This window comes from Xylocopa sonorina, unplaced genomic scaffold (genome assembly GCF_050948175.1).
Source record: "Xylocopa sonorina isolate GNS202 unplaced genomic scaffold, iyXylSono1_principal scaffold0047, whole genome shotgun sequence".
In the NCBI taxonomy this organism is placed as follows: Eukaryota; Metazoa; Arthropoda; class Insecta; order Hymenoptera; family Apidae; genus Xylocopa; species Xylocopa sonorina.
The window spans coordinates 1,299,069-1,311,895 of record NW_027490118.1 but is presented as its reverse complement, the minus strand read 5'-3'; positions in this window follow the sequence as shown (position 1 = coordinate 1,311,895).

Sequence of the window (12,827 nt, the reverse complement as noted above, 5' to 3'; positions counted from 1 at the left end):
TATCGTCAATGTACGAATTTTAACTCTCGATGGGCACTTTTTCTTCAAACTACCTTCAATACTCAAATTTTGACTATTGTTTGGAATCTTTTTGTCAACAATCGTCAATACACGAATTTTAATACTAGGTTGGAATTTTTATCTTCAAACTATCGCCTATATACGAAATTTAACTCTCGGTGGGAATTTTTTGGTCAACATATCGTCAATGTACGAATTTCAACTCTCGGTGGGCACTTTTTTCTTCAAACTACTGTCAATATTCAAATTTTAACTATTGGTTGGAATCTTTTTGTCAAACAATCGTCAATACACGAATTTTAATACTAGGTTGGAATTTTTTTCTTCAAGCTATTGTCAATATTCAAATTTTAAATATTGGTTCAAATCTTTATGTCAAACAATCGTCAATACACGAATTTTAATACTAGGTTGAAATTTTTTTCTTCAAACTATCGTCTATATACGAAATTTAGCTCCAGGTGGGAATTTTTTGGTCAACCTATCGTCAATGTACGAATTTTAACTCTCGGTGGGCACATTTTCTTCAAACTACTATCAATACTCAAATTTTAACTATTGGTTGAAATCTTTATGTCAAACAATCGTCAATAATCGAACTTTAATACTAGGTTGGAATTTTTTTCTTCAAACTATCGCCTATATACGGAATTTAACTCACGGTGGGAATTTTTTGGTCAACCTATCGTCAATGTACGAATTTTAACTCTCGGTGGGCACATTTTCTTCAAACTACTGTCAATATTCAAATTTTAACTAATGGTTGAAATCTTTATGTCAAACAATCGTCAATAAACGAATTTTAATACTAGGTTGGAATTTTTTTCTTCAAACTATCGTCTATATACGAAATTTAACTCTCCGGAGGAATTTTTTGTCAAGCTACCGTCAATGTACGAATTTTAACTCTCGGTGGGAACTTTTTTCTTCAAACTACTGTCAATATTCAAATTTTAACTATTGGTTGAAATCTTTATGTCAAACAATCGTCAATAAACGAATTTTAATACTAGGTTGGAATTTTTTTCTTCAAACTATCGCCTATATACGAAATTTAACTCTCGGGAGGAATTTTTTGGTCGAGCTACCATCAATGTACGAATTTTAACTCCCGGTGGGCACTTTTTTCTTCAAACTACTGTCAATACTCAAATTTTAACTATTGGTTGAAATCTTTATGTCAAACAAACGTCAATAAACGAACTTTAATACTAGGTTGGAATTTTTTTCTTCAAACTATTGTCAATATTCAAATTTTAACTATTGGTTGGAATCTTTTTGTTAAACAATCGTCAATACACGAATTTTAATACTAGGTAGGAATTTTTATCTTCAAACTATCGCCTATATACGAAATTTAACTCTCGGTGGGAATTTTTTGGTCAACATATCGTCAATGTACGAATTTCAACTCTCGGTGGGCACTTTTTTCTTCAAACTACTGTCAATATTCAAATTTTAACTATTGGTTGGAATCTTTTTGTCAAACAATCGTCAATACACGAATTTTAATACTAGGTTGGAATTTTTTTCTTCAAGCTATTGTCAATATTCAAATTTTAAATATTGGTTCAAATATTTATGTCAAACAATCGTCAATACACGAATTTTAATACTAGGTTGGAATTTTTTTCTTCAAACTATCGCCTATATACGAATTTTAACTCTCGGTGGGAATTTTTTGGTCAACCTATCGTCAATGTACGAATTTTAACTCTCGGTGGGCACTTTTTCTTCAAACTACTATCAATACCCAAATTTTAACTATTGGTTGAAATCTTTATGTCAAACAATCGTCAATAAACGAATTTTAATACTAAGTTGGAATATTTTTCTTCAAACTATCGCCTATATACGAAATTTAACTCTCGGGAGGAATTTTTTGGTCAAGCTACCGTCAATGTACGAATTTTAACTCTCGGTGGGAACTTTTTTCTTCAAACTACTGTCAATATTCAAATTTTAACTATTGGTTGGAATCTTTTTGTCGAACAATCGTCAATACACGAATTTTAATACTAGGTTGGAATTTCTTTCTTCAAACTACTGTCAATATTCAAATTTTAACTATTGGTTCGAATCTTTTTGTCAAACAATCGTCAATACACGAATTTTAATACTAGGTTGGAATTTTTTTCTTCAAACTATCTCCTATATACGAAATTTAAGTCTCGGTAGGAATTTTTTGGTCAAACTATCGTCAATGTACGAATTTTAATCTCGGTGGGCACTTTTTTCTTCAAACTACTGTCAATATTCAAATTTTAACTAATGGTTGAAATCTGTTTGTCAAACAATCGTCAATAAACGAATTTTAATACTAGGTTGGAATTTTCTTCTTCAAACTATCGCCTATATACGAAATTTAACTCTCGGTAGGAATTTTTTGGTCAAACTATCGTCAATGTACGAATTTTATCTCTCGATGGGCACTTTTTCTTCAAACTACTATAAATACTCAAATTTTGACTATTGTTTGGAATCTTTTTGTCAACAATCGTCAATACACGAATTTTAATACTAGGTTGGAATTTTTATCTTCAAACTATCGCCTATATACGAAATTTAACTCTCGGTGGGAATTTTTTGGTCAACATATCGTCAATGTACGAATTTCAACTCTCGGTGGGCACTTTTTTCTTCAAACTACTGTCAATATTCAAATTTTAACTATTGGTTGGAATCTTTTTGTCAAACAATCGTCAATACACGAATTTTAATACTAGGTTGGAATTTTTTTCTTCAAGCTATTGTCAATATTCAAATTTTAAGTACAGTAAAACCTGTTTTTGTGCGGTCCTTTTTTATGCGATTTTTTTTTGTGCAATTGTTTTTGTGCGATTTTATTTTTGTGCGATTTTTTTTGTGCGATTTATTTTTATGCGGTATATGAATCTTAACGGCGTTAGCACCAATTTAATGTTTCCTATTAATGTACATATACATGTTGTGGAAAGAATTCTCAATTTTAGACTGCATAAACCATATTATTGCAGCAATTGGAAAAATCAAACAACACACATTAAATTCGTGCTGGAAAGTGATCTGGCCTGAATGTGTAATTAAACGAAACGTTACCGAAAACGCGTCAACGTTATTATCTGAAATTAGTGCGCTCGCACATAACATTGGCGGAGAAGGCTTTGACTCTTTCAACGATAATGACCTGGACGAGATGATTGAGGACCAAGCTGTCGATGATAGCGACATTATCAATAGTTTGATAGATTATGAAAATGTACAAGAAGAACCGGAATCTATTACAGCGGATAAAATATATGCAGGGATCCAGATTTCGAAAAAATTGGAAACGCATTTTCTTAAAATAGATACCAATGCCGAAAGACGCTTAAAATTCCAAAAAGAGCTGAGATCATGCATGTCTCACTATCGTGACGTTTACAAGCAATTGACCAGTCAACCGTCGTCACAAAAACTGATCACCGACTTTATGGTACCAAAAAACAAACCAATTGAAATCCTATCTTCAAGCGACGAAAGCGATTTTCAACCGATCCATCACAAGAAGATGCGCGTTTTAGATTACGACGAGTAGCAGCAAACTATTTAACGTATAATTTGAAAACTTCTCCATATATATGTACAATGAAAAATTAAATCTTTTTACAATTTCTTTAGGTCTAATTTAATTATTTTATTTAATTGAAAGCATTCTCTCATCTATTTCATAAGTCATTGATGTATTTTCCAAGTCCGACTTTTTTTATGCGGTCCCTATTCACCGCACAAAAAAAATTTAGGCGGTATATCGTACAAAGTTGTTTATTATATGTAAGAATTTATAAAATTTTCGAATATTTTTTTGTACGATTTCTTTTATGCGGTCCCTATCCACCGCACAAAAACAGGTTTTACTGTATTGGTTCAAATCTTTATGTCAAACAATCGTCAATACACGAATTTTAATACTAGGTTGGAATTTTTTTCTTCAAACTATCGTCTATATACGAAATTTAACTCCAGGTGGGAATTTTTTGGTCAACCTATCGTCAATGTACGAATTTTAACTCTCGGTGGGCACTTTTTTCTTCAAACTACTGTCAATATTCAAATTTTAACTAATGGTTGAAATCTCTATGTCAAACAATCGTCAATAAACGAATTTTAATACTAGGTTGGAATTTTTTTCTTCAAACTATCGCCTATATACGAAATTTAACTCTCCGGAGGAATTTTTTGGTCAAGCTACCGTCAATGTACGAATTTTAACTCTCGGTGGGAACTTTTTTCTTCAAACTACTGTCAATATTCAAATTTTAACTATTGGTTGAAATCTTTATGTCAAACAATCGTCAATAAACGAATTTTAATACTAGGTTGGAATTTTTTTCTTCAAACTATCGCCTATATACGAAATTTAACTCTCGGGAGGAATTTTTTGGTCAAGCTACCGTCAATGTACGAATTTTAACTCTCGGTGGGAACTTTTTTCTTCAAACTACTGTCAATATTCAAATTTTAACTATTGGTTGAAATCTTTATGTCAAACAATCGTCAATAAACGAATTTTTATACTAGGTTGGAATTTTTTTCTTCAAACTATCGCCTATATACGAAATTTAACTCTCGGGAGGAAGTTTTTGGTCAAGCTACCGTCAATGTACGAATTTTAACTCTCGGTGGGAACTTTTTTCTTCAAACTACTGTCAATATTCAAATTTTAACTATTGGTTGAAATCTTTATGTCAAACAATCGTCAATAAACGAATTTTTATACTAGGTTGGAATTTTTTTCTTCAAACTATCGCCTATATACGAAATTTAACTCTCGGGAGGAAGTTTTTGTCAAGCTACCGTCAATGTACGAATTTTAACTCTCGGTGGGAACTTTTTTCTTCAAACTACTGTCAATATTCAAATTTTAACTATTGGTTGAAATCTTTATGTCAAACAATCGTCAATAAACGAATTTTAATACTAGGTTGGAATTTTTTTCTTCAAACTACCGTCAATGTACGAATTTTAACTCTCGGTGGTCACTTTTTTCTTTAAACTACTGTCAATATTCAAATTTTAACTATTGGTTGGAATCTTTTTGTCAAACAATCGTCAATACACGAATTTTAATACTAGGTTGGAATTTTTTTCTTCAAGCTATTGTCAATATTCAAATTTTAAATATTGGTTCAAATCTTTATGTCAAACAATCGTCAATACACGAATTTTAATACTAGGTTGGAATTTTTTTCTTCAAACAATCGCCTATATACGAAATTTAACTCTCGGTAGGAATTTTTTGGTCAAACTATCGTCAATGTACGAATTTTAACTCTCGATGGGCACTTTTTCTTCAAACTACCTTCAATACTCAAATTTTGACTATTGTTTGGAATCTTTTTGTCAACAATCGTCAATACACGAATTTTAATACTAGGTTGGAATTTTTTTCTTCAAACTATCGTCTATATACGAAATTTAGCTCCAGGTGGGAATTTTTTGGTCAACCTATCGTCAATGTACGAATTTTAACTCTCGGTGGGCACATTTTCTTCAAACTACTATCAATACTCAAATTTTAACTATTGGTTGAAATCTTTATGTCAAACAATCGTCAATAATCGAACTTTAATACTAGGTTGGAATTTTTTTCTTCAAACTGTCGCCTATATACGGAATTTAACTCACGGTGGGAATTTTTTGGTCAACCTATCGTCAATGTACGAATTTTAACTCTCGGTGGGCACTTTTTTCTTCAAGCTACTGTCAATATTCAAATTTTAACTAATGGTTGAAATCTTTATGTCAAACAATCGTCAATAAACGAATTTTAATACTAGGTTGGAATTTTTTTCTTCAAACTATCGTCTATATACGAAATTTAACTCTCCGGAGGAATTTTTTGTCAAGCTACCGTCAATGTACGAATTTTAACTCTCGGTGGGAACTTTTTTCTTCAAACTACTGTCAATATTCAAATTTTAACTATTGGTTGAAATCTTTATGTCAAACAATCGTCAATAAACGAATTTTAATACTAGGTTGGAATTTTTTTCTTCAAACTATCGCCTATATACGAAATTTAACTCTCGGGAGGAATTTTTTGGTCGAGCTACCGTCAATGTACGAATTTTAACTCCCGGTGGGCACTTTTTTCTTCAAACTACTGTCAATACTCAAATTTTAACTATTGGTTGAAATCTTTATGTCAAACAAACGTCAATAAACGAACTTTAATACTAGGTTGGAATTTTTTTCTTCAAACTATTGTCAATATTCAAATTTTAACTATTGGTTGGAATCTTTTTGTTAAACAATCGTCAATACACGAATTTTAATACTAGGTAGGAATTTTTTTCTTCAAGCTATTGTCAATATTCAAATTTTAAATATTGGTTCAAATATTTATGTCAAACAATCGTCAATACACGAATTTTAATACTAGGTTGGAATTTTTTTCTTCAAACTATCGCCTATATACGAATTTTAACTCTCGGTGGGAATTTTTTGGTCAACCTAACGTCAATGTACGAATTTTAACTCTCGATGGGCACTTTTTCTTCAAACTACCTTCAATACTCAAATTTTGACTATTGTTTGGAATCTTTTTCTCAACAATCGTCAATACACGAATTTTAATACTAGGTTGGAATTTTTATCTTCAAACTATCGCCTATATACGAAATTTAACTCTCGGTGGGAATTTTTTGGTCAACATATCGTCAATGTACGAATTTCAACTCTCGGTGGGCACTTTTTTCTTCAAACTACTGTCAATATTCAAATTTTAACTATTGGTTGGAATCTTTTTGTCAAACAATCGTCAATACACGAATTTTAATACTAGGTTGGAATTTTTTTCTTCAAGCTATTGTCAATATTCAAATTTTAAATATTGGTTCAAATCTTTATGTCAAACAATCGTCAATACACGAATTTTAATACTAGGTTGGAATTTTTTTCTTCAAACTACCGTCAATGTACGAATTTTAACTCTCGGTGGGCACTTTTTTCTTCAAACTACTGTCAATATTCAAATTTTAACTATTGGTTGGAATCTTTTTGTCGAACAATCGTCAATACACGATTTTTAATACTAGGTTGGAATTTCTTTCTTCAACTATTGTCAGTATTCAAATTTTAAATATTGGTTGAAATCTTTATGTCATACAATCGTCAACAATCGAATTTTAATACTAGGTTGGAATTTTTTTCTTCAAACTATCGCCTATATACGAAATTTAACTCTCGGTAGGAATTTTTTGGTCAAACTATCGTCAATGTACGAATTTTAACTCTCGATGGGCACTTTTTCTTCAAACTACGCTTAATACTCAAATTTTGACTATTGTTTGAAATCTTTTTGTCAACAATCGTCAATACACGAATTTTAATACTAGGTTGGAATTTTTATCATCAAACTATCGCCTATATACGAAATTTAACTCTCGGGAGGAATTTTTTGGTAAACCTACCGTCAATGCACGAATTTTAACTCTCGGTGGGCACTTTTTTCTTCAAACTACTGTCAATATTCAAATTTTAACTATTGTTTCGAATCTTTTTGTCAAACAATCGTCAATACACGAATTTTAATACTAGGTTGGAATTTTTATCTTCAAACTATCGCCTATATACGAAATTTAACTCTCGGTAGGAATTTTTTGGTCAAGCTATCGTCAATGTACGAATTTTAACTCTCGGTGGGCACTTTTTCTTCAAACTACTATCAATACTCAAATTTTAAATATTGGTTGAAATCTTTATGTCAAACAATCGTCAATAATCGAATTTTAATACTAGGTTGGAATTTTTTTCTTCAAACTATCGCCTATATACGAAATTTAACTCTCGGGAGGAATTTTTTGGTCAAGCTACCGTCAATGTACGAATTTTAACTCTCGGTGGGAACTTTTTTCTTCAAACTACTGTCAATATTCAAATTTTAACTATTGGTTGAAATCTTTATGTCAAACAATCGTCAATAAACGAATTTTTATACTTGGTTGGAATTTTTTTCTTCAAACTATCGCCTATATACGAAATTTAACTCTCGGGAGGAAGTTTTTGTTCAAGCTACCGTCAATGTACGAATTTTAACTCTCGGTGGGAACTTTTTTCTTCAAACTACTGTCAATATTCAAATTTTAACTATTGGTTGAAATCTTTATGTCAAACAATCGTCAATAAACGAATTTTAATACTAGGTTGGAATTTTTTTCTTCAAACTATCGCCTATATACGAAATTTAACTCTCGGTAGGAATTTTTTGGTCAAACTATCGTCAATGTACGAATTTTAACTCTCGGTGGGCACTTTTTCTTCAAACTACTATCAATACTCAAATTTTGACTATTGTTTGGAATCTTTTTGTCAACAATCGTCAATACACGAATTTTAATACTAGGTTGGAATTTTTATCATCAAACTATCGCCTATATACGAAATTTAACTCTCGGGAGGAATTTTTTGGTAAACCTACCGTCAATGCACGAATTTTAACTCTCGGTGGGCACTTTTTTCTTCAAACTACTGTCAATATTAAAATTTTAACTATTGGTTCGAATCTTTTTGTCAAACAATCGTCAATACACGAATTTTAATACTAGGTTGGAATTTTTATCTTCAAACTATCGCCTATATACGAAATTTAACTCGCGGTAGGAATTTGTTGGTCAAGCTATCGTCAATGTACGAATTTTAGCTGTCGGTGGGCACTTTTTCTTCAAACTACTATCAATACTCAAATTTTAAATATTGGTTGAAATCTTTATGTCAAACAATCGTCAATAATCGAATTTTAATACTAGGTTGGAATTTTTTTCTTCAAACTATCGCCTATATACGAAATTTAACTCTCGGGAGGAATTTTTTGGTCAAGCTACCGTCAATGTACGAATTTTAACTCTCGGTGGGAACTTTTTTCTTCAAACTACTGTCAATATTCAAATTTTAACTATTGGTTCGAATCTTTTTGTCAAACAATCGTCAATACACGAATTTTAATACTAGGTTGGAATGTCTTTCTTCAAACTATTGTCAATATTCAAATTTTAAATATTGGTTGAAATCTTTTTGTCAAACAATCGTCAATACACGAATTTTAATACTAGGTTGGAATTTTTTTCTTCAAACTACCGTCAATGTACGAATTTTAACTCTCGGTGGGCACTTTTTTCTTCAAACTACTGTCAATATTCAAATTTTAACTATTGGTTCGAATATTTTTGTCAAACAATCGTCAATACACGAATTTTAATACTAGGTTGGAATTTTTTTCTTCAAACTATCTCCTATATACGAAATTTAAGTCTCGGTAGGAATTTTTTGGTCAAACTATCGTCAATGTATGAATTTTAACTCTCGGTGGGCACTTTTTTCTTCAAACTACTGTCAATATTCAAATTTTAACTAATGGTTGAAATCTGTTTGTCAAACAATCGTCAATAAACGAATTTTTATACTAGGTTGGAATTTTTTTCTTCAAACTACCGTCAATGTACGAATTTTAACTCTCGGTGGGCACTTTTTTCTTTAAACTACTGTCAATATTCAAATTTTAACTATTGGTTGGAATCTTTTTGTCAAACAATCGTCAATACACGAATTTTAATACTAGGTTGGAATTTTTATCTTCAAACTATCGCCTATATACGAAATTTAACTCTCGGTAGGAATTTTTTGGTCAAACTATCGTCAATGTACGAATTTTAACTTTCGATGGGCACTTTTTCTTCAAACTACTCTTAATACTCAAATTTTGACTATTGTTTGAAATCTTTTTGTCAACAATCGTCAATACACGAATTTTAATACTAGGTTGGAATTTTTATCATCAAACTATCGCCTATATACGAAATTTAACTCTCGGGAGGAATTTTTTGGTAAACCTACCGTCAATGCACGAATTTTAACTCTCGGTGGGCACTTTTTTCTTCAAACTACTGTCAATATTCAAATTTTAACTATTGGTTCGAATCTTTTTGTCAAACAATCGTCAATACACGAATTTTAATACTAGGTTGGAATTTTTATCTTGAAACTATCGCCTATATACGAAATTTAACTCTCGGTAGGAATTTTTTGGTCAAGCTATCGTCAATGTACGAATTTTAACTCTCGGTGGGCACTTTTTCTTCAAACTACTATCAATACTCAAATTTTAAATATTGGTTGGAATCTTTTTGTCAAACAATCGTCAATACACGAATTTTAATACTAGGTTGGAATTTTTTTCTTCAAGCTATTGTCAATATTCAAGTTTTAAGTATTGGTTCAAATCTTTATGTCAAACAATCGTCAATACACGAATTTTAATACTAGGTTGGAATTTTTTTCTTCAAACTATCGTCTATATACGAAATTTAACTCCAGGTGGGAATTTTTTGGTCAACCTATCGTCAATGTACGAATTTTAACTCTCGGTGGGCACTTTTTTCTTCAAACTACTGTCAATATTCAAATTTTAACTAATGGTTGAAATCTTTATGTCAAACAATCGTCAATAAACGAATTTTAATACTAGGTTGGAATTTTTTTCTTCAAACTATCGCCTATATACGAAATTTAACTCTCCGGAGGAATTTTTTGGTCAAGCTACCGTCAATGTACGAATTTTAACTCTCGGTGGGAACTTTTTTCTTCGAACTACTGTCAATATTCAAATTTTAACTATTGGTTGAAATCTTTATGTCAAACAATCGTCAATAAACGAATTTTAATACTAGGTTGGAATTTTTTTCTTCAAACTATCGCCTATATACGAAATTTAACTCTCGGGAGGAATTTTTTGGTCAAGCTACCGTCAATGCACGAATTTTAACTCCCGGTGGGCACTTTTTTCTTCAAACTACTGTCAATACTCAAATTTTAACTATTGGTTGAAATCTTTATGTCAAACAATCGTCAATAAACGAACTTTAATACTAGGTTGGAATTTTTTTCTTCAAGCTATTGTCAATATTCAAATTTTAAATATTGGTTCAAATATTTATGTCAAACAATCGTCAATACACGAATTTTAATACTAGGTTGGAATTTTTTTCTTCAAACTATCGCCTATATACGAATTTTAACTCTCGGTGGGAATTTTTTGGTCAACCTAACGTCAATGTACGAATTTTAACTCTCGATGGGCACTTTTTCTTCAAACTACCTTCAATACTCAAATTTTGACTATTGTTTGGAATCTTTTTGTCAACAATCGTCAATACACGAATTTTAATGCTAGGTTGGAATTTTTATCTTCAAACTATCGCCTATATACGAAATTTAACTCTCGGTGGGAATTTTTTGGTCAACATATCGTCAATGTACGAATTTCAACTCTCGGTGGGCACTTTTTTCTTCAAACTACTGTCAATATTCAAATTTTAACTATTGGTTGGAATCTTTTTGTCAAACAATCGCCAATACACGAATTTTAATACTAGGTTGGAATTTCTTTCTTCAACTATTGTCAGTATTCAAATTTTAAATATTGGTTGAAATCTTTATGTCATACAATCGTCAATAATCGAATTTTAATACTAGGTTGGAATTTTTTTCTTCAAACTATCGCCTATATACGAAATTTAACTCTCGGGAGGAATTTTTTGGTAAACCTACCGTCAATGCACGAATTTTAACTCTCGGTGGGCACTTTTTTCTTCAAACTACTGTCAATATTCAAATTTTAAATATTGGTTCGAATCTTTTTGTCAAACAATCGTCAATACACGAATTTTAATACTAGGTTGGAATTTTTATCTTCAAACTATCGCCTATATACGAAATTTAACTCTCGGTAGGAATTTTTTGGTCAAGCTATCGTCAATGTACGAATTTTAACTCTCGGTGGGCACTTTTTCTTCAAACTACTATCAATACTCAAATTTTAAATATTGGTTGAAACCTTTATGTCAAACAATCGTCAATAATCGAATTTTAATACTAGGTTGGAATTTTTTTCTTCAAACTATCGCCTATATACGAAATTTAACTCTCGGGAGGAATTTTTTGGTCAAGCTACCGTCAATGTACGAATTTTAACTCTCGGTGGGAACTTTTTTCTTCAAACTACTGTCAATATTCAAATTTTAACTATTGGTTGAAATCTTTATGTCAAACAATCGTCAATAAACGAATTTTTATACTAGGTTGGAATTTTTTTCTTCAAACTATCGCCTATATACGAAATTTAACTCTCGGGAGGAAGTTTTTGGTCAAGCTACCGTCAATGTACGAATTTTAACTCTCGGTGGGAACTTTTTTCTTCAAACTACTGTCAATATTCAAATTTTAACTATTGGTTGAAATCTTTATGTCAAACAATCGTCAATAAACGAATTTTAATACTAGGTTGGAATTTTTTTCTTCAAACTATCGCCTATATACGAAATTTAACTCTCGGTAGGAATTTTTTGGTCAAACTATCGTCAATGTACGAATTTTAACTCTCGGTGGGCACTTTTTCTTCAAACTACTATCAATACTCAAATTTTGACTATTGTTTGGAATCTTTTTGTCAACAATCGTCAATACACGAATTTTAATACTAGGTTGGAATTTTTATCATCAAACTATCGCCTATATACGAAATTTAACTCTCGGGAGGAATTTTTTGGTAAACCTACCGTCAATGCACGAATTTTAACTCTCGGTGGGCACTTTTTTCTTCAAACTACTGTCAATATTAAAATTTTAACTATTGGTTCGAATCTTTTTGTCAAACAATCGTCAATACACGAATTTTAATACTAGGTTGGAATTTTTATCTTCAAACTATCGCCTATATACGAAATTTAACTCGCGGTAGGAATTTGTTGGTCAAGCTATCGTCAGTGTACGAATTTTAGCTCTCGGTGGGC